Source organism: Acipenser ruthenus, chromosome 21 (genome assembly GCF_902713425.1).
Source record: "Acipenser ruthenus chromosome 21, fAciRut3.2 maternal haplotype, whole genome shotgun sequence".
Taxonomy (NCBI): Eukaryota; Metazoa; Chordata; class Actinopteri; order Acipenseriformes; family Acipenseridae; genus Acipenser; species Acipenser ruthenus.
Window position 1 is genome coordinate 12811915 of NC_081209.1, and position 26012 is coordinate 12837926.

General features: G+C 41.5%; 14 non-coding genes across 14 annotated transcripts; 9 read left to right on the forward strand and 5 right to left on the reverse strand.

Annotated features, from left to right (window-relative positions):
* The first annotated feature begins 1376 nt into the window (after positions 1–1376).
* trnat-agu (transfer RNA threonine (anticodon AGU)) lies at positions 1377–1450 on the forward strand. Its single transcript has one exon. It is a non-coding gene; the product is annotated as a tRNA-Thr (tRNA).
* Positions 1451–1605: 155 nt separating this feature from the next.
* Positions 1606–1687, reverse strand: trnas-gcu (transfer RNA serine (anticodon GCU)). Its single transcript has one exon. It is a non-coding gene; the product is annotated as a tRNA-Ser (tRNA).
* Positions 1688–3351: 1664 nt separating this feature from the next.
* On the forward strand, positions 3352–3423 carry trnae-cuc (transfer RNA glutamic acid (anticodon CUC)). The gene has a single exon. It is a non-coding gene; the product is annotated as a tRNA-Glu (tRNA).
* A 1496-nt stretch (positions 3424–4919) lies between these two features.
* Positions 4920–4993, forward strand: trnat-agu (transfer RNA threonine (anticodon AGU)). The gene has a single exon. It is a non-coding gene; the product is annotated as a tRNA-Thr (tRNA).
* Positions 4994–5149: 156 nt separating this feature from the next.
* On the reverse strand, positions 5150–5231 carry trnas-gcu (transfer RNA serine (anticodon GCU)). Its single transcript has one exon. It is a non-coding gene; the product is annotated as a tRNA-Ser (tRNA).
* Positions 5232–6896: 1665 nt separating this feature from the next.
* trnae-cuc (transfer RNA glutamic acid (anticodon CUC)) lies at positions 6897–6968 on the forward strand. The gene has a single exon. It is a non-coding gene; the product is annotated as a tRNA-Glu (tRNA).
* Positions 6969–11487: 4519 nt separating this feature from the next.
* Positions 11488–11561, forward strand: trnat-agu (transfer RNA threonine (anticodon AGU)). The gene has a single exon. It is a non-coding gene; the product is annotated as a tRNA-Thr (tRNA).
* Positions 11562–11711: 150 nt separating this feature from the next.
* On the reverse strand, positions 11712–11793 carry trnas-gcu (transfer RNA serine (anticodon GCU)). Its single transcript has one exon. It is a non-coding gene; the product is annotated as a tRNA-Ser (tRNA).
* A 3219-nt stretch (positions 11794–15012) lies between these two features.
* On the forward strand, positions 15013–15086 carry trnat-agu (transfer RNA threonine (anticodon AGU)). The gene has a single exon. It is a non-coding gene; the product is annotated as a tRNA-Thr (tRNA).
* A 156-nt stretch (positions 15087–15242) lies between these two features.
* On the reverse strand, positions 15243–15324 carry trnas-gcu (transfer RNA serine (anticodon GCU)). The gene has a single exon. It is a non-coding gene; the product is annotated as a tRNA-Ser (tRNA).
* Positions 15325–16989: 1665 nt separating this feature from the next.
* Positions 16990–17061, forward strand: trnae-cuc (transfer RNA glutamic acid (anticodon CUC)). Its single transcript has one exon. It is a non-coding gene; the product is annotated as a tRNA-Glu (tRNA).
* A 1496-nt stretch (positions 17062–18557) lies between these two features.
* trnat-agu (transfer RNA threonine (anticodon AGU)) lies at positions 18558–18631 on the forward strand. Its single transcript has one exon. It is a non-coding gene; the product is annotated as a tRNA-Thr (tRNA).
* Positions 18632–18787: 156 nt separating this feature from the next.
* Positions 18788–18869, reverse strand: trnas-gcu (transfer RNA serine (anticodon GCU)). The gene has a single exon. It is a non-coding gene; the product is annotated as a tRNA-Ser (tRNA).
* Positions 18870–20534: 1665 nt separating this feature from the next.
* Positions 20535–20606, forward strand: trnae-cuc (transfer RNA glutamic acid (anticodon CUC)). The gene has a single exon. It is a non-coding gene; the product is annotated as a tRNA-Glu (tRNA).
* Positions 20607–26012: the final 5406 nt, after the last annotated feature.

The window sequence follows — 26012 nt, forward strand, 5'->3', positions numbered from 1 at the left end:
ATATTATTATTATAGAGACTTTGCACATTGATTCACAACCCCTTTTGGCATTATCTTCTTCTCAGACTGCAGAAAAGGAGTTTACAATTGCTCGTTACAAGCGAGAGGACAGCTGTAGTCTAACGACCCCCCTCTACACAATCACACAGTTAACACAATAAGTACCGACTAAAAAGGGTCACGGGATTATCCTACGCACCCTCACATTCAGTGCTCCAGTGCTGTGACGCGCAGCAAATCGGTAGGTGCGTTCAAGTACCTGTAACTCAAAAACGGAAAGAGCTAGGCACGCAGTCCACATACCAAACGAAAGAGGAGGCTCCACGATTTCCAGTGATATCTAACACGCCCAGGTGTCATGTTCCTAGAATAAACTACAGCGTCCAGAATACAGTGGTGCCTTCACTTGCTAGGAGACAGCTGTGCGCATTGGGCGTCTTATCCATCTTGCATAAACAACACATTATGCCAAACGATGGCTAGAAGTAAAGGAAAAGCAAAATAAAGTGTTCCTATACACATTTTAATTCATTCATTTACTCCACGTGTTAGTTATATGTCGTTTTATTGCTGGGGTCCGGTCGTGTCCTTATGAGGGTCAAATGGAGGAATTTGTATTTGAAAGTGTATTTTCAGTTGTAAAGATGCAACGTGTTTAATTGTTAAGCAAATGTTTCTTATTTTAAATGAGCAATGCCGATGTTATTAAAACAGTTTCTAAATCTACATGTGTAATACATATATTGTCAATGAACATGTGTCTTATTTGAATGTGAGCAGTGTTTGTGGTGCACGATTGGGTACTGATAGTGCAGTTTTCGAGACCTGCTGCCAGTATGAACCAAGAAATGAAAAGTCGCATTTTGGATTCAAACTGGAGAAACTGATGTTTGTTGAAGGACTGTGTGCAATCAGAACGGGGAGAAAGCCTTGCGGTCCAGGGGTTGTCAGCAGTAGGGGATTTAACACCTGGGAGCTGAGGATGTTACAGCCATTCATCTCCAGGGTGCTCAGCAGAGGTTCCATGTTGTAAAGGTTAGCACTCTGGACTCTGAATCCAGCCATCCGAGTTCAAGTCTCGGTGTGACCTCAATTTAACCATATGTTTTGATCATGTGAACTACCAAATGTCATATATCTAGACAAAGAGGGTACAATCGGTCATATAAAATACAATGCAGATTCCGATATCTGAGGTCGGAAATTGTTTAATAACAAGTAATACGCATTTTCAAGTGTTTCAGATTAATTTCAGAAATGTCGCGCGCTTAATTTTACAGTCCTGCATTGCAGTAGAGAATGACAGTAAAGGCAATAATGTCCCTGATAGGTTTCTTTTCACAGGTCTCTGACACATATTTCTTTGCGTGTGGCAGGGCGCCGTGGCTTAGATGGTTAAAGCGCCTGTCTAGTAAACAGGAGATCCTGGGTTCAAATCCCAGCGGTGCCTTTGGTTATACTATTTTTCAGCAAAGTTTAGCCTGTTTTTGTGTTACTGTTGGGGAACATCTCTAACACAGACCAATACTGTCCTATAGTCGCAGGATAAACACTTTTGCCAAAAAAAGAGAACGAGGAACAGTAATAATAATAAAAAAAAAGCTACGACGAGGATGGGATTCGAACCCACGCGTGCAGAGCACAATGGATTAGCAGTCCATCGCCTTAACCACTCGGCCACCTCGTCCCCAAAAACCAGTTGCTCAAACCAAAGAGGATGAAACACTCACTATTTGTTCACAGCGCGGGTGTAGAAGCCGTCTAATCTCTCCTAAGGAGCACACTTTATTATGGCAGTTCATTATGATTCATTGTCTGGCATTGTGTTGCAGGTGTGCATTTACACTTTATTATTTTTTTCATTATTTTGTGTTTATATACATGCGTGCTTGTTTTTTTTTTATTTAAATCACGATATGATTTTGTATTTTTACTGCACGATTTATTATTGATTGTGTGTTTGGCTATTGTTTATTTTCACTAGTTGTGAATCACGACACTTGTGTGGAGTAGTGTTTAGAGCTCTGGAACCTTGACCGGAGAGTTGTGGGTTCAATCCCCAGTGGGGGACAATGCTGTTGTACCATTGAGCTTGGTACTTTACCTAGATTGCTCCAGTAAAAACCCAACTGTATAAATGGGTAACTGTATGTAAAAATAATGTGATATCTGTATAATGTATAATGTGATATCTTGTAACAATTGTAAGTCGCACTGGATAAGGGCGTCTGCTAAGAAATAAATAATAATAATTTGCCTAGACTGCCTCTCCACCTAATTGACAATTAATGTGTTGCTTTTAAAGCGCATTCCGCACGTGGGTCTTATTATTTTTAATTAAATAAATGGTTTTAAGAGACGGACAGATTGAGAGAGCAGAGCGAGCTCCAGGCAAAGAGACACGGGAACGCACAGCTGTGGAGACACGGACACAGAGGCGAGAAATTACCTGAGGGATCTGACCAAGGGACTTGTACAGCAGGTCGCTGCCGCTGAGAGACCCAACTCCGGAAGCAACTGAGAGGGAAGGCGTTGAGTTCGCTGTTTAAGGCGGATTGAGCATTTAGAGGGGAAGAGGCGAATATACCTCCCCCCTCGCTAAGTGAAGTGTGCAATCTTTTGCTGCTGTTTGTGTGCTTGCTGCATCGCCCTGCTTTCAACAATTTGGATTGCTTAGCCGAAGTTCTTTCATTTAGTTTTACTTTCTTAGAGAAACGTCTCCAGTGACGGCCCTCACTAACCAGAGCTGTTGTAGCCTATTCGAGTCTCAGCTAATGCCACCGTGGAACACAGAGAAGACGGCTTTGGGACTTTCTGTTGTTGTAAACTTTTCTTATTGATTGCTGCTGTTAGACAATTACATTACGTTTGTTGCTGTAACCATTTCCAACGTTACTGATATTGATATATAGCAGGTTATTTCTGTAGCCGAACCTATATTTAAGTTGTGATAGCTACTCCTGTTATGGCTATAGCTATTTGCCCATTGTTGTTGCTATTGCTGTAGCTAAATCTATATTTGAATTGTGATAATCATTGTGAATACTGCTGCTATTGATCCAACTATTCTTGTTATTGCGACCAATATTTCGTTTTTATGTTTTATATATGTGCTTGGCCATTTTAGTATATTTTAATCTGATTGTTTTAATAATTTAAATGAATCCCTTTCATGATTTATTGTCTGGCTTCCTTGTCTGCATTTCCACGGTGTTCCTACCCCGGTATTACGAACCTGTCCTAGTGACACCTGTAACAATTGCGCAGGGCCTGGGGGCTGTTCCGTTTTTGATGCGACAGCGTTGATAGCAAAGAAATTCCTGGCCAGCCGTACAAACTCCTTCAGCAACGTCCCTGGTGGTCTAGTGGTTAGGATTCGGCGCTCTCGCCGCCGCGGCCCGGGTTCGATTCCCGGTCAGGGAAGTTCTTTTATGCCTATTATTATTCCGATTAAAACCACTCTCTTACTCTTCATTAATCAGATGTAGATATGTCTAATTCTTGGCTGTGGCCCGACTGCATTCAATTAAAAGCGCATCCTTTATATTATTATTATAGAGACTTTGCACATTGATTCACAACCCCTTTTGGCATTATCTTCTTCTCAGACTGCAGAAAAGGAGTTTACAATTGCTCGTTACAAGCGAGAGGACAGCTGTAGTCTAACGACCCCCCTCTACACAATCACACAGTTAACACAATAAGTACCGACTAAAAAGAGTTACGGGATTATCCTACGCACCCTCTCATTCAGTGCTCCAGTGCTGTGACGCGCAGCAAATCGGTAGGTGCGTTCAAGTACCTGTAACTCAAAAACGGAAAGAGCTAGGCACGCAGTCCACATACCAAACGAAAGAGGAGGCTCCACGATTTCCCGTGATATCTAACACGCCCAGGTGTCTTGTTCCTAGAATAAACTACAGCGTCCAGAATACAGTGGTGCCTTCACTTGCTAGGAGACAGCTGTGCACATTGGGCGTCTTATCCATCTTGCATAAACAACACATTATGCCAAACGATGACTAGAGGTAAAGGAAGAGCAAAATAAAGTGTTCCTATACACATTTTTATTCATTCATTTACTCCACGTGTTTGTTATATGTCGTTTTATTGCTGGGGTCCGGTCGTGTCCTTATGAGGGTCAAATGGAGGAATTTGTATTTGAAAGTGTATTTTCACTTGTAAAGATGCAACGTGTTTAATTGTTAAGCAAATGTTTCTTATTTTAAATGAGCAATGCCGATGTTATTAAAACAGTTTCTAAATCTACATGTGTAATACATATATTGTCAATGAACATGTGTCTTATTTGAATGTGAGCAGTGTTTGTGGTGCACGATTGGGTGCTGATAGTGCAGTTTTCGAGACCTGCTGCCAGTATGAACCAAGAAATGAAACGTCGCATTTTGGATTCAAACTGGAGAAACTGATGTTTGTTGAAGGACTGTGTGCAATCAGAACGGGGAGAAAGCCTTGCGGTCCAGGGGTTGTCAGCAGTAGGGGATTTAACACCTGGGAGCTGAGGATGTTACAGCCATTCATCTCCAGGGTGCTCAGCAGAGGTTCCATGTTGTAAAGGTTAGCACTCTGGACTCTGAATCCAGCCATCCGAGTTCAAGTCTCGGTGTGACCTCAATTTAACCATATGTTTTGATCATGTGAACTACCAAATGTCATATATCTAGACAAAGAGGGTACAATCGGTCATATAAAATACAACGCAGATTCCGATATCTGATGTCGGAAATTGTTTAATAACAAGTAATACGCATTTTCAAGTGTTTCAGATTAATTTCAGAAATGTCGCGCGCTTAATTTTACAGTCCTGCATTGCAGTAGAGAATGACAGTAAAGGAAATAATGTCCCTGATAGGTTTCATTTCACAGGTCTCTGACACATATTTCTTTGCATGTGGCAGGGCGCCGTGGCTTAGATGGTTAAAGCGCCTGTCTAGTAAACAGGAGATCCTGGGTTCAAATCTCAGCGGTGCCTTTGGTTATACTATTTTTCAGCAAAGTTTAGCCTGTTTTTGTGTTACTGTTGGGGAACATCTCTAACACAGACCAATACTGTCCTATAGTCGCAGGATAAACACTTTTGCCAAAAAAAAGAGAACGAGAAACAGTAATAATAATAAAAAAAAAGCTACGACGAGGATGGGATTCGAACCCACGCGTGCAGAGCACAATGGATTAGCAGTCCATCGCCTTAACCACTCGGCCACCTCGTCCCCAAAAACCAGTTGCTCAAACCAAAGAGGATGAAACACTCACTATTTGTTCACAGCGCGGGTGTAGAAGCCGTCTAATCTCTCCTAAGGAGCACACTTTATTATGGCAGTTCATTATGATTCATTGTCTGTCATTGTGTTGCAGGTGTGCATTTACACTTTATTATTTTTTTTTTATTATTTTGTGTTTATATACATGCGTGCTTGTTTTTTTTAAATTTAAATCACGATATGATTTTGTATTTTCACTGCACGATTTATTATTGATTGTGTGTTTGGCTATTGTTTATTTTCACTAATTTTGAATCACGACACTTGTGTGGAGTAGTGGTTAGAGCTCTGGACCCTTGACCGGAGAGTTGTGGGTTTAATCCCCAGTGGGGGACAATGCTGTTGTACCCTTGAGCAAGGTACTTTACCTAGATTGCTCCAGTAAAAACCCAACTGAAAAAATGGGTAACTGTATGTAAAAATAATGTGATATCTGTATAATGTATAATGTGATATCTTGTAACAATTGTAAGTCGCACTGGATAAGGGCGTCTGTTAAGAAATAAATAATAATAACTTGCCTAGACTGACTCTCCACCTAATTGACAATTAATGTGTTGATTTTAAAGTGCATTCCGCACGTGGGTCTTATTATTTTTAATTAAATAAATGGTTTTAAGAGACGGACAGATTGAGAGAGCAGAGCGAGCTCCAGGCAAAGAGACACGGGAACGCACAGCTGTGGAGACACGGACACAGAGGCGAGAAATTACCTGAGGGATCTGACCAAGGGACTTGTACAGCAGGTCGCTGCCGCTGAGAGACCCAACTCCGGAAGCAACTGAGAGGGAAGGCGTTGAGTTCGCTGTTTAAGGCGGATTGAGCATTTAGAGGGGAAGAGGCGAATATACCTCCCCCTCGCTAAGTGAAGTGTGCAATCTTTTGCTGCTGTTTGTGTGCTTGCTGCATCGCCCTGCTTTCAACAATTTGGATTGCTTAGCCGAAGTTCTTTCATTTAGTTTTACTTTCTTAGAGAAACGTCTCCAGTGACGGCCCTCACTAACCAGAGCTGTTGTAGCCTATTCGAGTCTCAGCTAATGCCACCGTGGAACACAGAGAAGACGGCTTTGGGACTTTCTATTGTTGTAAACTTTTCTTATTGATTGCTGCTGTTAGACAATTACATTACGTTTGTTGCTGTAACCATTTCCAACGTTACTGATATTGATATATAGCAGGTTATTTCTGTAGCCGAACCTATATTTAAGTTGTGAAAGCTACTCCTGTTATGGCTATAGCTATTTGCCCATTGTTGTTGCTATTGCTGTAGCTAAATCTATATTTGAATTGTGATAATCATTGTGAATACTGCTGCTATTGATCCAACTATTCTTGTTATTGCGACCAATATTTCGTTTTTATGTTTTATATATGTGCTTGGCCATTTTAGTATATTTTAATGTGATTGTTTTAATAATTTAAATGAATCCCTTTCATGATTTATTGTCTGGCTTCCTTGTCTGCATTTCCACGGTGTTGCTACCCCGGTATTACGAACCTGTCCTAGTGACACCTGTAACAATTGCGCAGGGCCTGGGGGCTGTTCCGTTTTTGATGCGACAGCGTTGATAGCAAAGAAATTCCTGGCCAGCCGTACAAACTCCTTCAGCAACGTCCCTGGTGGTCTAGTGGTTAGGATTCGGCGCTCTCACCGCCGCGGCCCGGGTTCGATTCCCGGTCAGGGAAGTTCTTTTATGCCTATTATTATTCCGATTAAAACCACTCTCTTACTCTTCATTAATCAGATGTAGATATGTCTAATTCTTGGCTGTGGCCCGACTGCATTCAATTAAAAGCGCATCCTTTATATTATTATTATAGAGACTTTGCACATTGATTCACAACCCCTTTTGGCATTATCTTCTTCTCAGACTGCAGAAAAGGAGTTTACAATTGCTCGTTACATGCGAGAGGACAGCTGTGGTCTAACGACCCCCCTCTACACAATCACACAGTTAACACAATAAGTACCGACTAAAAAGAGTCACGGAATTATCCTACGCATCCTCTCATTCAGTGCTCCAGTGCTGTGACGCGCAGCAAATCGGTAGGTGCGTTCAAGTACCTGTAACTCAAAAACGGAAAGAGCTAGGCACGCAGTCAACATACCAAACGAAAGAGGATGCTCCACGATTTCCCGTGATATCTAACATGCCCAGGTGTCTTGTTCCTAGAATAAACTACAGCGTCCAGAATACAGTGGTGCCTTCACTTGCTAGGAGACAGCTGTGCGCATTGGGCGTCTTATCCATCTTGCATAAACAACACATTATGCCAAACGATGGCTAGCAGTAAATGAAAAGCAAAATAAAGTGTTCCTATACACATTTTTATTCATTCATTTACTCCACGTGTTAGTTATATGTCGTTTCATTGCTGGGGTCCGGTCTTGTCCTTATGAGGGTCAAATGGAGGAATTTGTATTTGAAAGTGTATTTTCACTTGTAAAGATGCAACGTGTTTAATTGTTAAGCAAATGTTTCTTATTTTAAATGAGCAATGCCGATGTTATTAAAACAGTTTCTAAATCTACATGTGTAATACATATATTGTCAATGAACATGTGTCTTATTTGAATGTGAGCAGTGTTTGTGGTGCACAATTGGGTGCTGATAGTGCAGTTTTCGAGACCTGCTGCCAGTATGAACCAAGAAATGAAACGTCGCATTTCGGATTCAAACTGGAGAAACTGATGTTTGTTGAAGGACTGTGTGCAATCAGAATGGGGAGAAAGCCTTGCGGTTCAGGGGTTGACAGCAGTTTGGGATTTAAAACCTGGGAGATGAGGATGTTACAGCCATTCATCTCCAGGGTGCTCAGCAGAGGTTCCATGTTGTAAAGGTTAGCACTCTGGACTCTGAATCCAGCCATCCGAGTTCAAGTCTCGGTGTGACCTCAAGTTAACCATATGTGTTTATCATGTGAACTACCGAATGTCATATATCTAGACAAAGAGGGTACAATCGGTCATATAACCCTCTATGGCCAAATGTTACCTCAAAGTAACATACCAGTTTTTGCTCCCTTACACACACAAAAACAACATCAACCATAATGCAATTCTCTCTTTTTAAGGGAGGAAGCTAAATAAACCAATAGTATACTTACATTTGGTCACATGACTAGTTTTTCCTTTCTTCAACACCTTTTAAAATCAGGATATAGCACATGTGCGACGGCCATTAGATTGCTCCTAAAAATTGCTCTAAAATAACAATTTTTACAGCTTTTTCTTCAATAAAAAATGGATTCACAATCTTGGGTAAGTTAAGAATTATTTTTCATCACTATCTAATTTTCACATAATATATATTATGATAAATTAATGAAATAGGTATGTTGCCTCAAAGCAACATTGAACCACAATGGAACCTCACTTTCCAACTTATTTTTGTTTACATGTGGTCATATTCTAATGTAACCAGCCTACTATTACCATCATGATTATGATTATCATCATTACTACTGAAATATAATGAATATTGTTCTACCATATATTTTATTATACTAATATTGAATAATATATCAAAGTTTTTCAGCATTACATTATCATTATCAGTTGGTTCTGTAGCACTGACCTGCAAGTGGCTCTACAAAAAATAAAAAAGATCCACAGTGTGGGGAAAGTTAGACAGAATCGTCTGGCTGGATGCACCTTCATGAATGACAAGGAAATGAAGAACAAAAGAAGGGGAACCTTTGAAGAGAAAGTGGCAAAACACAATTGTGTGTACCTCAGGGCAGTCAAATGGTTTGACAACCGTCCGGTGACTCTCCTGAGCACCTATGCAGTGGCCAACTCAACTTCCACAGTGGAGAGATGGGACAAGAGGAGAAAGGAAGCTGTTCAAGTGGCACGCACCAATATAGTCAAATTGTACAACCAGAGCATGGGTGGGGTGGACCTCCTGGATGCTCATTGCAGTGTACCGAACCAAGATAAGATCCAAGAAGTGGTACCATCGCATTGGCTTCCACATGATGGATTTCACACTTGTGCAGGCTTGGCTCCTGTACCGGAGAGATTGCAGAGAGTGTGGCATCCAAAAGAAATAGCAGCTCAGTTTACTGGAGTTTAAAATTGAGGTAGCAAGCTGTCTCTGCAAGCAGAACAAAATCAACCTGAAGCGGAAGGTAAGACCATCCCACTGTGTTGAGGCAAGTCTGGATGAAAAAAGGAAGAGAGGGCATGTGGGCCCAGTCTGCCAGGACAACACAGACCACTAGCCTGTTTGGGCAGAAACCAGAGGTAGATGTAAATACCCAGGCTGCAAAGGGATCATCAAGGTGCAGTGTGTGAAGTGTGGGGTTTTCCTCTGTTTCACTGCTGAGAAGAACTGCTTTGTGGACTTTCACAAGCAGTAAGTTGGACAGAACACATTTGCGCAGGATCACTGGACAAATGTAGTTTTTGTTTATTTGTAATTTATTTTTAACTCAAAATGTTGCATTACGATTCATTGTTTTTAAATCTGAGTCAAAATTATCATTTTGTTCCAAGAAGAAAATGTAATGTCATGCATGAAATTAAAATAATTTGTTCTATAGTGGTTCAATGTTGCCTCAAGGTAACGAACCCCAAAGTACCCCCCCAAATTTTGGGGGGGGGGGGATTTAAGTTTTGGTAAGGCTAAATTGGACCATTTTAAGTGCTAAAAACAAATGAAACATTTTTTTCAACAATGTTTTCACGATTCCCGGTCAGGGAAGTTCGTTTATGCCTATTATTATTCCGATTAAAACCACTCTCTTGCTCTTCATTAATCAGATGTAGATATGTCTAATTCTTGGCTGTGGCCCGACTGCATTCAATTAAAAGCGCATCCTTTATATTATTATTATAGAGACTTTGCACATTGATTCACAACCCCTTTTGGCATTATCTTCTTCTCAGACTGCAGAAAAGGAGTTTACAATTGCTCGTTACAAGCGAGAGGACAGCTGTAGTCTAACGACCCCCCTCTACACAATCACACAGTTAACACAATAAGTACCGACTAAAAGGAGTCACGGGATTATCCTACGCACCCTCTCATTCAGTGCTCCAGTGCTGTGACGCGCAGCAAATCGGTAGGTGCGTTCAAGTACCTGTAACTCAAAAACGGAAAGAGCTAGGCACGCAGTCCACATACCAAACGAAAGAGGAGGCTCCACGATTTCCCGTGATATCTAACACGCCCAGGTGTCTTGTTCCTAGAATAAACTACAGCGTCCAGAATACAGTGGTGCCTTCACTTGCTAGGAGACAGCTGTGCGCATTGGGCGTCTTATCCATCTTGCATAAACAACACATTATGCCAAACGATGGCTAGAAGTAAAGGAAAAGCAAAATAAAGTGTTCCTATACACATTTTTATTCATTCATTTTCTCCACGTGTTAGTTATATGTCGTTTTATTGCTGGGGTCCGGTCGTGTCCTTATGAGGGTCAAATGGAGGAATTTGTATTTGAAAGTGTATTTTCACTTGTAAAGATGCAACGTGTTTAATTGTTAAGCAAATGTTTCTTATTTTAAATGAGCAATGCCGATGTTATTAAAACAGTTTCTAAATCGACATGTGTAATACATATATTGTCAATGAACATGTGTCTTATTTGAATGTGAGCAGTGTTTGTGGTGCACGATTGGGTGCTGATAGTGCAGTTTTCGAGACCTGCTGCCAGTATGAACCAAGAAATGAAACGTCGCATTTTGGATTCAAACTGGAGAAACTGATGTTTGTTGAAGGACTGTGTGCAATCAGAACGGGGAGAAAGCCTTGCGGTCCAGGGGTTGTCAGCAGTAGGGGATTTAACACCTGGGAGCTGAGGATGTTACAACCATTCATCTCCAGGGTGCTCAGCAGAGGTTCCATGTTGTAAAGGTTAGCACTCTGGACTCTGAATCCAGCCATCCGAGTTCAAGTCTCGGTGTGACCTCAATTTAACCATATGTTTTGCTCGTGTGAACTTCCAAATGTCATATATCTAGACAAAGAGGGTACAATCGGTCATATAAAATACAATGCAGATTCCGATATCTGAGGTCGGAAATTGTTTAATAACAAGTAATACGCATTTTCAAGTGTTTCAGATTAATTTCAGAAATGTCGCGCGCTTAATTTTACAGTCCTGCATTGCAGTAGAGAATGACAGTAAAGGCAATAATGTCCCTGATAGGTTTCATTTCACAGGTCTCTGACACATATTTCTTTGCGTGTGGCAGGGCGCCGTGGCTTAGATGGTTAAAGCGCCTGTCTCGTAAACAGGAGATCCTGGGTTCCAATCCCAGCGGTGCCTTTGGTTATACTATTTTTCAGCAAAGTTTAGGCTGTTTTTGTGTTACTGTTGGGGAGCATCTCTAACACAGACCAATACTGTCCTATAGTCGCAGGATAAACACTTTTGCCAAAAAAAAGAGAACGAGAAACAGTAATAAAAAAAAAGCTACGACCAGGATGGGATTCAAACCCACGCATGCAGAGCACAATGGATTAGCAGGCCATCGCCTTAACCACTCGGCCACCTCGTCCCCGAAAACCAGTTGCTCAAACCAAAGAGGATGAAACACTCACTATTTGTTCACAGCGCGGTTGTAGAAGCCGTCTAATCTCTCCTAAGGAGCACACTTTATTATGGCAGTTCATTATGATTCATTGTCTGTCATTGTGTTGCAGGTGTGCATTTACACTTTATTATTTTTTTTATTATTATTTTGTATTTATATACATGCGTGCTTGTTTTTTTTTTATTTAAATCACGATATGATTTTGTATTTTCACTGCACGATTTATTATTGATTGTGTATTTGGCTATTGTTTATTTTCACAAGATTTGAATCACGGCACTTGTGTGGAGTAGTGGTTAGGGCTCTGGACCCTTGACCGGAGGGTTGTGGGTTCAATCCCCAGTGGGGGACAATGCTGTTGTACCCTTGAGCAAGGTACTTTACCTAGATTGCTCCAGTAAAAACCCAACTGTATAAATGGGTAACTGTATGTAAAAAATAATGTGATATCTGTATAATGTGATATATTGTATGTCGCCCTGGATAAGGGCGTCTGCTAAGAAATAAATAATTATAATAATAATGACTGCCTCTCCACCTAATTGACAATTAATGTGTCGCTTTTGAAACGCATTCCGCACGTGGGTCTTATTATTTTTAATTAAATAAATGGTTTTAAGAGACGAACAGAATGAGAGAGCAGAGCGAGCTCCAGGCAAAGAGACACGGGAACGCACAGCTGTGGAGACACGGACACAGAGGCGAGAAATTACCTGAGGGATCTGAGCAAGGGACTTGTACAGCAGGTCGCTGCCGCTGAGAGACCCAACTCCGGAAGCAACTGAGAGGGAAGGCGTTGAGTTCGCTGTTTAAGGCGGATTGAGCATTTAGAGGGGAAGAGGCGAATATACCTCCCCCCTCGCTAAGTGAAGTGTGCAATCTTTTGCTGCTGTGTGTGTGCTTGCTGCATCGCCCTGCTTTCAACAATTTGGATTGCTTAGCCGAAGTTCTTTTATTTTGTTTTACTTTCTTAGAGAAACGTCTCCAGTGACGGCCCTCACTAACCAGAGCTGTTGTAGCCTATTCGAGTCTCAGCTAATGCCACCGTGGAACACAGAGAAGACGGCTTTGGGACTTTCTATTGTTGTAAACTTTTCTTATTGATTGCTGCTGTTAGACAATTACATTACGTTTGTTGCTGTAACCATTTCCAACGTTACTGATATTGATATATAGCAGGTTATTTCTGTAGCCGAACCTATATTTAAGTTGTGATAGCTACTCCTGTTATGGCTATAGCTATTTGCCCATTGTTGTTGCTATTGCTGCAGCTAAATCTATATTTGAATTGTGATAATCATTGTGAATACTGCTGCTATTGATCCAACTATTCTTGTTATTGCGACCAATATTTCGTTTTTATGTTTTATATATGTGCTTGGCCATTTTAATGTATTTTAATCTGATTGTTTTAATAATTTAAATGAATCCCTTTCATGATTTATTGTCTGGCTTCCTTGTCCGCATTTCCACGGTGTTGCTAGCCCGGTATTACGAACCAGTCCTAGTGACACCTGTAACAATTGTGCAGGGCCTGGGGGTTGTTCCGTTTTTGATGCGACAGCGTTGATAGCAAAGAAATTCCTGGCTAGCCGTACAAAATCCTTCAGCAACGTCCCTGGTGGTCTAGTGGTTAGGATTCGGCGCTCTCACCGCCGCGGCAAGGGTTCGATTCCCAGTCAGGGAAGTTCTTTTATGCCTATTATTATTCCGATTAAAACCACTCTCTTACTCTTCATTAATCAGATGTAGATATGCCTAATTCTTGTCTGTGGCCCGACTGCATTCAATTAAAAGCGCATCCTTTATATTATTATTATAGAGACTTTGCATATTGATTCACAACCCCTTTTGGCATTATCTTCTTCTCAGACTGCAGAAAAGGAGTTTACAATTGCTCGTTACAAGCGAGAGGACAGCTGTAGTCTAACGACCCCCCTCTACACAATCACACAGTTAACACAATAAGTACCGACTAAAAAGAGTCACGGGATTATCCTACGCACCCTCTCATTCAGTGCTCCAGTGCTGTAACGCGCAGCAAATCGGTAGGTGCGTTCAAGTACCTGTAACTCAAAAACGGAAAGAGCTAGGCACGCAGTCCACATACCAAACGAAAGAGGAGGCCCCACGATTTCCCGTGATATCTAACACGCCCAGGTGTCTTGTTCCTAGAATAAACTACAGCGTCCAGAATACAGTGGTGCCTTCACTATCTAGGAGACAGCTGTGCGCATTTGGCGTCTTATCCATCTTGCATAAACAACACATTATGCCAAACGATGGCTAGAGGTAAAGGAAAAGCAAAATAAAGTGTTCCTATACACATTTTTATTCATTCATTTTCTCCACGTCTTAGTTATATGTCGTTTTATTGCTGGGGTCCGGTCGTGTCCTTATGAGGGTCAAATGGAGGAATTTGTATTTGAAAGTGTATTTTCACTTGTAAAGATGCAACGTGTTTAATTGTTAAGCAAATGTTTCTTATTTTAAATGAGCAATGCCGATGTTATTAAAACAGTTTCTAAATCTACATGTGTAATACATATATTGTCAATGAACATGTGTCTTATTTGAATGTGAGCAGTGTTTGTGGTGCACGATTGGGTGCTGATAGTGCAGTTTTCGAGACCTGCTGCCAGTATGAACCAAGAAATGAAACGTCGCATTTTGGATTCAAACTGGAGAAACTGATGTTTGTTGAAGGACTGTGTGCAATCAGAACGGGGAGAAAGCCTTGCGGTCCAGGGGTTGTCAGCAGTAGGGGATTTAACACCTGGGAGCTGAGGATGTTACAGCCATTCATCTCCAGGGTGCTCAGCAGAGGTTCCATGTTGTAAAGGTTAGCACTCTGGACTCTGAATCCAGCCATCCGAGTTCAAGTCTCGGTGTGACCTCAATTTAACCATATGTTTTGATCATGTGAACTACCAAATGTCATATATCTAGACAAAGAGGGTACAATCGGTCATATAAAATACAATGCAGATTCCGATATCTGAGGTCGGAAATTGTTTAATAACAAGTAATACGCATTTTCAAGTGTTTCAGATTAATTTCAGAAATGTCGCGCGCTTAATTTTACAGTCCTGCATTGCAGTAGAGGATGACAGTAAAGGCAATAATGTCCCTGATAGGTTTCATTTCACAGGTCTCTGACACATATTTCTGTGCGTGTGGCAGGGCGCCGTGGCTTAGATGGTTAAAGCGCCTGTCTAGTAAACAGGAGATCCTGGGTTCAAATCCCAGCGGTGCCTTTGGTTATACTATTTTTCAGCAAAGTTTAGGCTGTTTTTGTGTTACTGTTGGGGAACATCTCTAACACAGACCAATACTGTCCTATAGTCGCAGGATAAACACTTTTGCCAAAAAAAAAGAGAACGAGAAACAGTAATAATAATAAAAAAAAGCTACGACGAGGATGGGATTCGAACCCACGCGTGCAGAGCACAATGGATTAGCAGTCCATCGCCTTAAGCACTCGGCCATCTCGTCCCCAAAAACCAGTTGCTCAAACCAAAGAGGATGAAACACTCACTATTTGTTCACAGCGCGGGTGTAGAAGCCGTCTAATCTCTCCTAAGGAGCACACTTTATTATGGCAGTTCATTATGATTCATTGTCTGTCATTGTGTTGCAGGTGTGCTTTTACACTTTATTATTTTTTTATTATTATTTTGTGTTTATATACATGCGTTCTTTTTTTTATTAATTTAAATCACGATATGATTTTGTATTTTCACTGCACGATTTATTATTGATTGTGTGTTTGGCTATTGTTTATTTTCACTAATTTTGAATCACGGCACTTGTGTGGAGTAGTGGTTAGAGCTCTGGACCCTTGACCGGAGGGTTGTGGGTTCAATCACCAGTGGGGGACAATGCTGTTGTACCCTTGAGCAAGGTACTTTACCTAGATTGCTCCAGTAAAAACCCAACTGTATAAATGGGTAACTGTATGTAAAAATAATGTGATATCTGTATAATGTATAATGTGATATCTAGTAACAATTGTAAGTCGCCCTGGATAAGGGCGTCTGCTAAGAAATAAATAATAATAACTTGCCTAGACTGCCTCTCCACCTAATTGACAATTAATATGTTGCTTTTAAAGCGCATTCCTCACGTGGGTCTTATTATTTTTAATTAAATAAATGGTTTTAAGAGATAGACAGATTGAGAGAGCAGAGCGAGCTCCAGGCAAAGAGACACGGGAACGCACAGCTGTGGAGACACGGACACAGAGGCGAGAAATTACCTGAGGGATCTGAGCAAGGGACTTGTACAGCAGGTCGCTGCCGCTGAGAGACCCAAATCCGGAAGCAACTGAGAGGGAGAGCCTTGAGTTCGCTGTTTAAGGCGGATTGAGCATTTAGAGGGGAAGAGGCGAATATACCTCCCCCCTCGCTAAGTGAAGTGTGCAATCTTTTGCTGCTGTGTGTGTGCTTGCTGCATCGCCCTGCTTTCAACAATTTGGATTGCTTAGCCGAAGTTCTTTTATTTTGTTTTACTTTCTTAGAGAAACGTCTCCAGTGACGGCCCTCACTAACCAGAGCTGTTGTAGCGTATTCGAGTCTCAGCTAATGCCACCGTGGAACACAGAGAAGACGGCTTTGGGACTTTCTATTGTTGTAAACTTTTCTTATTGATTGCTGCTGTTAGACAATTACATTACGTTTGTTGCTGTAACCATTTCCAACGTTACTGATATTGATATACAGCAGGTTATTTCTGTAGCCGAACCTATATTTAAGTTGTGATAGCTACTCCTGTTATGGCTATAGCTATTTGCCCATTGTTGTTGCTATTGCTGTAGCTAAATCTATATTTGAATTGTGATAATCATTGTGAATACTGCTGCTATTGATCCAACTATTCTTGTTATTGCGACCAATATTTCGTTTTTATGTTTTATATATGTGCTTGGCCATTTTAGTATATTTTAATCTGATTGTTTTAATAATTTAAATGAATCCCTTTCATGATTTATTGTCTGGCTTCCTTGTCTGCATTTCCACGGTGTTGCTACCCCGGTATTACGAACCTGTCCTAGTGACACCTGTAACAATTGCGCAGGGCCTGGGGGCTGTTCCGTTTTTGATGCGACAGCGTTGATAGCAAAGAAATTCCTGGCCAGCCGTACAAACTCCTTCAGCAACGTCCCTGGTGGTCTAGTGGTTAGGAGTCGGCGCTCTCACCGCCGCGTCCCGGGTTCGATTCCCGGTCAGGGAAGTTCTTTTATGCCTATTATTATTCCGATTAAAACCACTCTCTTACTCTTCATTAATCAGATGTAGATATGCCTAATTCTTGGCTGTGGCCCGACTGCATTCAATTAAAAGCGCATCCTTTATATTATTATTATAGAGACTTTGCATATTGATTCACAACCCCTTTTGGCATTATCTTCTTCTCAGACTGCAGAAAAGGAGTTTACAATTGCTCGTTACAAGCGAGAGGACAGCTGTAGTCTAACGACCCCCCTCTACACAATCACACAGTTAACACAATAAGTACCGACTAAAAAGAGTCACGGGATTATCCTACGCACCCTCTCATTCAGTGCTCCAGTGCTGTAACGCGCAGCAAATCGGTAGGTGCGTTCAAGTACCTGTAACTCAAAAACGGAAAGAGCTAGGCACGCAGTCCACATACCAAACGAAAGAGGAGGCCCCACGATTTCCCGTGATATCTAACACGCCCAGGTGTCTTGTTCCTAGAATAAACTACAGCGTCCAGAATACAGTGGTGCCTTCACTATCTAGGAGACAGCTGTGCGCATTTGGCGTCTTATCCATCTTGCATAAACAACACATTATGCCAAACGATGGCTAGAGGTAAAGGAAAAGCAAAATAAAGTGTTCCTATACACATTTTTATTCATTCATTTTCTCCACGTCTTAGTTATATGTCGTTTTATTGCTGGGGTCCGGTCGTGTCCTTATGAGGGTCAAATGGAGGAATTTGTATTTGAAAGTGTATTTTCACTTGTAAAGATGCAACGTGTTTAATTGTTAAGCAAATGTTTCTTATTTTAAATGAGCAATGCCGATGTTATTAAAACAGTTTCTAAATCTACATGTGTAATACATATATTGTCAATGAACATGTGTCTTATTTGAATGTGAGCAGTGTTTGTGGTGCACGATTGGGTGCTGATAGTGCAGTTTTCGAGACCTGCTGCCAGTATGAACCAAGAAATGAAACGTCGCATTTTGGATTCAAACTGGAGAAACTGATGTTTGTTGAAGGACTGTGTGCAATCAGAACGGGGAGAAAGCCTTGCGGTCCAGGGGTTGTCAGCAGTAGGGGATTTAACACCTGGGAGCTGAGGATGTTACAGCCATTCATCTCCAGGGTGCTCAGCAGAGGTTCCATGTTGTAAAGGTTAGCACTCTGGACTCTGAATCCAGCCATCCGAGTTCAAGTCTCGGTGTGACCTCAATTTAACCATATGTTTTGATCATGTGAACTACCAAATGTCATATATCTAGACAAAGAGGGTACAATCGGTCATATAAAATACAATGCAGATTCCGATATCTGAGGTCGGAAATTGTTTAATAACAAGTAATACGCATTTTCAAGTGTTTCAGATTAATTTCAGAAATGTCGCGCGCTTAATTTTACAGTCCTGCATTGCAGTAGAGGATGACAGTAAAGGCAATAATGTCCCTGATAGGTTTCATTTCACAGGTCTCTGACACATATTTCTGTGCGTGTGGCAGGGCGCCGTGGCTTAGATGGTTAAAGCGCCTGTCTAGTAAACAGGAGATCCTGGGTTCAAATCCCAGCGGTGCCTTTGGTTATACTATTTTTCAGCAAAGTTTAGGCTGTTTTTGTGTTACTGTTGGGGAACATCTCTAACACAGACCAATACTGTCCTATAGTCGCAGGATAAACACTTTTGCCAAAAAAAAAGAGAACGAGAAACAGTAATAATAATAAAAAAAAGCTACGACGAGGATGGGATTCGAACCCACGCGTGCAGAGCACAATGGATTAGCAGTCCATCGCCTTAACCACTCGGCCATCTCGTCCCCAAAAACCAGTTGCTCAAACCAAAGAGGATGAAACACTCACTATTTGTTCACAGCGCGGGTGTAGAAGCCGTCTAATCTCTCCTAAGGAGCACACTTTATTATGGCAGTTCATTATGATTCATTGTCTGTCATTGTGTTGCAGGTGTGCTTTTACACTTTATTATTTTTTTATTATTATTTTGTGTTTATATACATGCGTTCTTTTTTTTATTAATTTAAATCACGATATGATTTTGTATTTTCACTGCACGATTTATTATTGATTGTGTGTTTGGCTATTGTTTATTTTCACTAATTTTGAATCACGGCACTTGTGTGGAGTAGTGGTTAGAGCTCTGGACCCTTGACCGGAGGGTTGTGGGTTCAATCCCCAGTGGGGGACAATGCTGTTGTACCCTTGAGCAAGGTACTTTACCTAGATTGCTCCAGTAAAAACCCAACTGTATAAATGGGTAACTGTATGTAAAAATAATGTGATATCTGTATAATGTATAATGTGATATCTAGTAACAATTGTAAGTCGCCCTGGATAAGGGCGTCTGCTAAGAAATAAATAATAATAACTTGCCTAGACTGCCTCTCCACCTAATTGACAATTAATATGTTGCTTTTAAAGCGCATTCCTCACGTGGGTCTTATTATTTTTAATTAAATAAATGGTTTTAAGAGATAGACAGATTGAGAGAGCAGAGCGAGCTCCAGGCAAAGAGACACGGGAACGCACAGCTGTGGAGACACGGACACAGAGGCGAGAAATTACCTGAGGGATCTGAGCAAGGGACTTGTACAGCAGGTCGCTGCCGCTGAGAGACCCAAATCCGGAAGCAACTGAGAGGGAGAGCCTTGAGTTCGCTGTTTAAGGCGGATTGAGCATTTAGAGGGGAAGAGGCGAATATACCTCCCCCCTCGCTAAGTGAAGTGTGCAATCTTTTGCTGCTGTGTGTGTGCTTGCTGCATCGCCCTGCTTTCAACAATTTGGATTGCTTAGCCGAAGTTCTTTTATTTTGTTTTACTTTCTTAGAGAAACGTCTCCAGTGACGGCCCTCACTAACCAGAGCTGTTGTAGCGTATTCGAGTCTCAGCTAATGCCACCGTGGAACACAGAGAAGACGGCTTTGGGACTTTCTATTGTTGTAAACTTTTCTTATTGATTGCTGCTGTTAGACAATTACATTACGTTTGTTGCTGTAACCATTTCCAACGTTACTGATATTGATATACAGCAGGTTATTTCTGTAGCCGAACCTATATTTAAGTTGTGATAGCTACTCCTGTTATGGCTATAGCTATTTGCCCATTGTTGTTGCTATTGCTGTAGCTAAATCTATATTTGAATTGTGATAATCATTGTGAATACTGCTGCTATTGATCCAACTATTCTTGTTATTGCGACCAATATTTCGTTTTTATGTTTTATATATGTGCTTGGCCATTTTAGTATATTTTAATCTGATTGTTTTAATAATTTAAATGAATCCCTTTCATGATTTATTGTCTGGCTTCCTTGTCTGCATTTCCACGGTGTTGCTAGCCCGGTATTACGAACCTGTCCTAGTGACACCTGTAACAATTGCGCAGGGCCTGGGGGCTGTTCCGTTTTTGATGCGACAGCGTTGATAGCAAAGAAATTCCTGGCCAGCCGTACAAACTCCTTCAGCAACGTCCCTGGTGGTCTAGTGGTTAGGAGTCGGCGCTCTCACCGCCGCGTCCCGGGTTCGATTCCCGGTCAGGGAAGTTCTTTTATGCCTATTATTATTCCGATTAAAACCACTCTCTTACTCTTCATTAATCAGATGTAGATATGTCTAATTCTTGGCTGTGGCCCGACTGCATTCAATTAAAAGCGCATCCTTTATATTATTATTATAGAGACTTTGCACATTGATTCACAACCCCTTTTGGCATTATCTTCTTCTCAGACTGCAGAAAAGGAGTTTACAATTGCTCGTTACAAGCGAGAGGACAGCTGTAGTCTAACGACCCCCCTCTACACAATCACACAGTTAACACAATAAGTACCGACTAAAAAGAGTCACGGGATTATCCTACGCACCCTCTCATTCAGTGCTCCAGTGCTGTGACGCGCAGCAAATCGGTAGGTGCGTTCAAGTACCTGTAACTCAAAAACGGAAAGAGCTAGGCACGCAGTCCACATACCAAACGAAAGAGGAGGCTCCACGATTTCCCGTGATATCTAACACGCCCAGGTGTCTTGTTCCTAGAATAAACTACAGCGTCCAGAATACAGTGGTGCCTTCACTTGCTAGGAGACAGCTGTGCGCATTGGGCGTCTTATCCATCTTGCATAAACAACACATTATGCCAAACGATGGCTAGAGGTAAAGGAAGAGCAAAATAAAGTGTTCCTATACACATTTTTATTCATTCATTTTCTCCACGTGTTAGTTATATGTCGTTTTATTGCTGGGGTCCGGTCGTGTCCTTATGAGGGTCAAATGGAGGAATTTGTATTTGAAAGTGTATTTTCACTTGTAAAGATGCAACGTGTTTAATTGTTAAGCAAATGTTTCTTATTTTAAATGAGCAATGCCGATGTTATTAAAACAGTTTCTAAATCTACATGTGTAATACATATATTGTCAATGAACATGTGTCTTATTTGAATGTGAGCAGTGTTTGTGGTGCACGATTGGGTGCTGATAGTGCAGTTTTCGAGACCTGCTGCCAGTATGAACCAAGAAATGAAACGTCGCATTTTGGATTCAAACTGGAGAAACTGATGTTTGTTGAAGGACTGTGTGCAATCAGAACGGGGAGAAAGCCTTGCGGTCCAGGGGTTGTCAGCAGTAGGGGATTTAACACCTGGGAGCTGAGGATTGTAATGTTGTTATAATACTGTGGCACTATTTGAGTCCAGTCCATGTTTTGAGTGAAGTAACGTAGCTGATTGTTACGTCACTCCAGTCCGGGTTTTGGGATATAGCGGGAAGTTGCAGTTGCAAGCTGGAATCAAAAAGTTGTTTGTTTTAGGTTTAACAATTAAATGAATACAGGTTATGAATACTCATCATACTGGCTTTGGATTGTTCTTCTCAACACACAAGAACTCTATATTTGGCGACGAGGATATCTGAACAACGCAACACGTGAGTTATAAATAAATAAATAAATAAATATATACGACCACGAAATGGCGGCTGCAGCTGGACTTCCTCCGTTTCCTTCATTTGACATACACAGTGACCCTAGCTCACTCGGGCTCCACTGGACTAAGTGGATTCAAAGATTTCAGAACTTCATTATTGCGTTAAACATTAAAGACAACAAACAAAAGAAAGCTATGCTTTTACATTACACTGGACCTGATGTGTTTGATGTTTTTGAGACGTTGCCAGAAACCGGGGGAGTGGATTGCTTATGATACTGCAGTAACGAAACTGACTGAGTACTTTTCGCCGAAAAAAAACACTGAATATGAAACATACGTTTTTCGTCAGGCGAAACAGATGGCAGATGAAACCCTTGATGCATATCATACGAGACTCAGACACCTGGCAGAAACATGCGAGTTTGCAAGTATAGAAAGGGAAATCAAATCTCAAATTATTTTAAGCTGCACATCCACGCATTTAAGAAGGAGAGCGCTACGAAATGCTGACATGACACTGAAAGAACTGCTGGACACAGGAAGGGCTATGGAATTCTCAGAACTTCATGCAAAAAGTATAGAAGAAACAAAACAGCAATTTCAAAACGCAATGCCTGTGAATTCCATTCAACACAACAAACGTCAATTCACCAGAGAAGCATACACCAACAGGGCACCTGACAATAATAAATGCAACAACTGTGGAGGCAGCTACCCTCACAGAGGAGGACAGGCCTTTTGCCCTGCTAAAGGCAAAACATGCAGAGCATGTGGAAAACTGAATCATTTTGAAAAATGCTGCCGTTCAAAACTACACTTGCCCACCACAAAGAACCCTGGAAAGCAACATATAAAGTCCAAAGTGCATGAAGTGCATGTAAGTGATGACTCTTCCAGCAAAACTGACAGAAGATCAAGTTCAGATGATGAATGCCTTTACACTGTGTATACCATTAACCCAAAACAACCTCTTACCAAGATTATTGTTGAGAACACTGCTATTGATGTCATTGTGGACTCCGGTGCCAGCGTGAACATAATGGATGAAACTGCCTACACCAAACTACAAGACAAGGTACAACTCCAGCGCGCAAACATTAAAATTTGCACATATGGATCTCGCACAGCCCTACCACTGTTGGGAAAATTCTGCACTACAGTTAGCAACAGCACAAAAATTGTCCCTACTGTTTTCTACATTGTCAAAGGGCACTATGGCTCGTTGTTGAGCTGCCAGACAGCCACTGAACTTGGACTTTTAAAAATAATTAATTCAGTGTCACATACAACTCCAAAGGTCCACCCACCATTCTTAGAGTCACTCTTGACACAACATGCAAATATCTTTGAAGGAATTGGAAAGTTAAAAGATTTCCAAGTCAAGCTGCATGTCAACCCTGACATTCCACCAGTTGTCCAGCCACATCGAAGAATTCCTTTCCACATACGTAAAAAAGTCTGCTTGAAAGTCAGGACATTATAGAAAGAATAAGTGGTCCAACACCCTGGGTATCGCCAATTGTTGTGGCTCCCAAACCCAAAGACCCAGACAGAGTTCGTATTTGCATTGATATGAGATTACCAAACACAGCCATTCTGCGAGAACGCCACTTGACTCCCACAGTAGATGACCTAATCCATGACCTCAATGGAGCAGTGGTATTCTCTAAGCTTGATTTAAATGCTGGATACCACCAGCTTGAGCTAGCACCAGAATCAAGATACATTACCACGTTCACCACTCATGTTGGTCTGTGGCACTACAAGAGATTGAATTTTGGGATTTCATCTGCTGCTGAGCTATTTCAAAACACCATCCAGCAGGTCTTGCAAGGAATTCCAAATGTCAGAAACATCAGTGATGACATAATAGTATTTGGGAAGACTCCAGAAGACCATGACAAGAGTCTCAAAGCTGTGTTCCAAAGACTGCAAGAAAATCACCTCACCCTAAACAAAAACAAATGTGAGTATAACAAATCTAAACTAGAATTTTATGGATACATTTTCTCAAAAGAAGGCATATCTGCAGACCCCCAAAAAATTGAGGCTATAATGAACATGAGAGCCCCAACCAGTACCACAGAAGTACGCAGTTTACTTGGCATGGTAACCTACTGTGCACGTTTTATTCCAGATTTTGCTACAACATCACAACCCCTTTGTGAACTTACAAAGAAAGACAAATTGTGGTGCTGGAATTCAAAACACGATTTTGCTTTAGGTGAATTGAAACGGCAGTTGACAAGCCACAAGACAATGGCATATTTTGACCAAACTAAAGACACAACCATTCTTGTAGATGCTAGTCCGGTTGGTTTAGGTGCCATTCTCAGCCAACAAGCACCAGACAGCAGAATCACAAACATAATCGCATATGCTAGTAGAGCTCTCACTCCTGTAGAACAACGATACTCTCAAATAGAACGGGAAGCACTAGCAATCATCTGGGCATGTGAACACTTTCACCTGTACTTATACGGATCTGATTTCACTGTGATCACGGATCATAAACCACTGGAGTACATCTTCAACAACCTAAAAGCAACACCACCCGCTAGAATAGAAAGATGGAGACTCCGTTTGCAACCCTATACCTTTAAAGTGATCCACCAAGCTGGAAAGGATAACCCTGCTGACTACATGTCAAGGCATCCCATATCACACATGTCATCACACAACACGCAAGCTAGCACGATTGCGGAAGAGTACATAAGTTTCATTGCTGATCACACGGTCCCCAAGGCGATGACCATGCTAGAAGTGAAACAAGAGACCAAGCAAGACCCTACGCTACAAAGGCTAGCAGATTTAATTCAGAAAGGAAATTGGCATGACATTAATAAAACTCCTGACACACTCACAAATATTGACTTTACCACACTTAAAGCTTTCTATCCCCTGCGCAATGAGCTTACCACCAATGCAGATGCGGACATCATACTCAGAGGCAACAGACTCGTTATACCAACCTCGTTGCAGTCTAGAGCACTAGCTTTAGCTCATGAAGGCCATCTAGGCACAGTCAAGACAAAACAACTAATAAGAGACAAAGTGTGGTTTCCAGGCATTGATAAACGTGTAGAAAATCTAATCCACAACTGCATCCCATGCCAAGCTGCTGTGCCACAAACACACATGGAACCTCTTCAAATGTCTGAACTTCCAAAAGGACCGTGGTTTCAAGTGGCCATTGATTTCACAGGACCTTTTCCTTCTGGGGATTATCTGCTTGTTGTGTTAGATGAATACTCCCGCTACCCAGAGGTAGAAATTGTTAAGTCCACGTCAGCAAATACAATCATTCCAAAACTGGACAAGATTTTCTCATCTTTTGGAATTCCGCAGGTTGTCAATACTGACAATGGTCCTCCTTTCAATAGCCAAGAGTTCAAAAACTTTTCTACCTACCTTGGTTTCAAACACAGAAGAATTACACCCTACTGGCCAAGAGCAAATACAGAGGTGGAACGTTTTATGAGAACACTTAAAAAGACAGTTTCTGCCACACATTCCGAGGGCAAGCCATGGAAACAACATCTTTTCAAGTTTCTCAGGAACTATAGAGCTGCACCGCATATCACCACGAAACTGACCCCAGCTGAACTGATGTTTTGCAGAAAAATCAACACTACACTTCCCAGCCTGCACCATCAAACTGAAGACACATCACTTCGAGACACCGATCGAAAAGCGAAGCAACACATGAAGACAAATGCAGATTGTCACAACAATGCACATCCTTTGGACATCAAAATAGGTGACACGGTACTTTACCGCCAACTGCACAAAGGTAAACTATCCACCCCATTCCATAGCACACCATACCAGGTGGTCGACATCAAAGGATCAATGCTTACAGCTGAAAATCACGGACACCGTGTCACTAGAAATTCATCACACTTCAAAGTGGTCAAAACCCCAAACAAGGATTTACCTGCCATGGAAGAGGTAGGGGATGTCCCCCAGACAACATGCACCAATTTAGGAGGAGGCAGAGAGAATTCAGTACTCCAGCGTGATCAACAAAT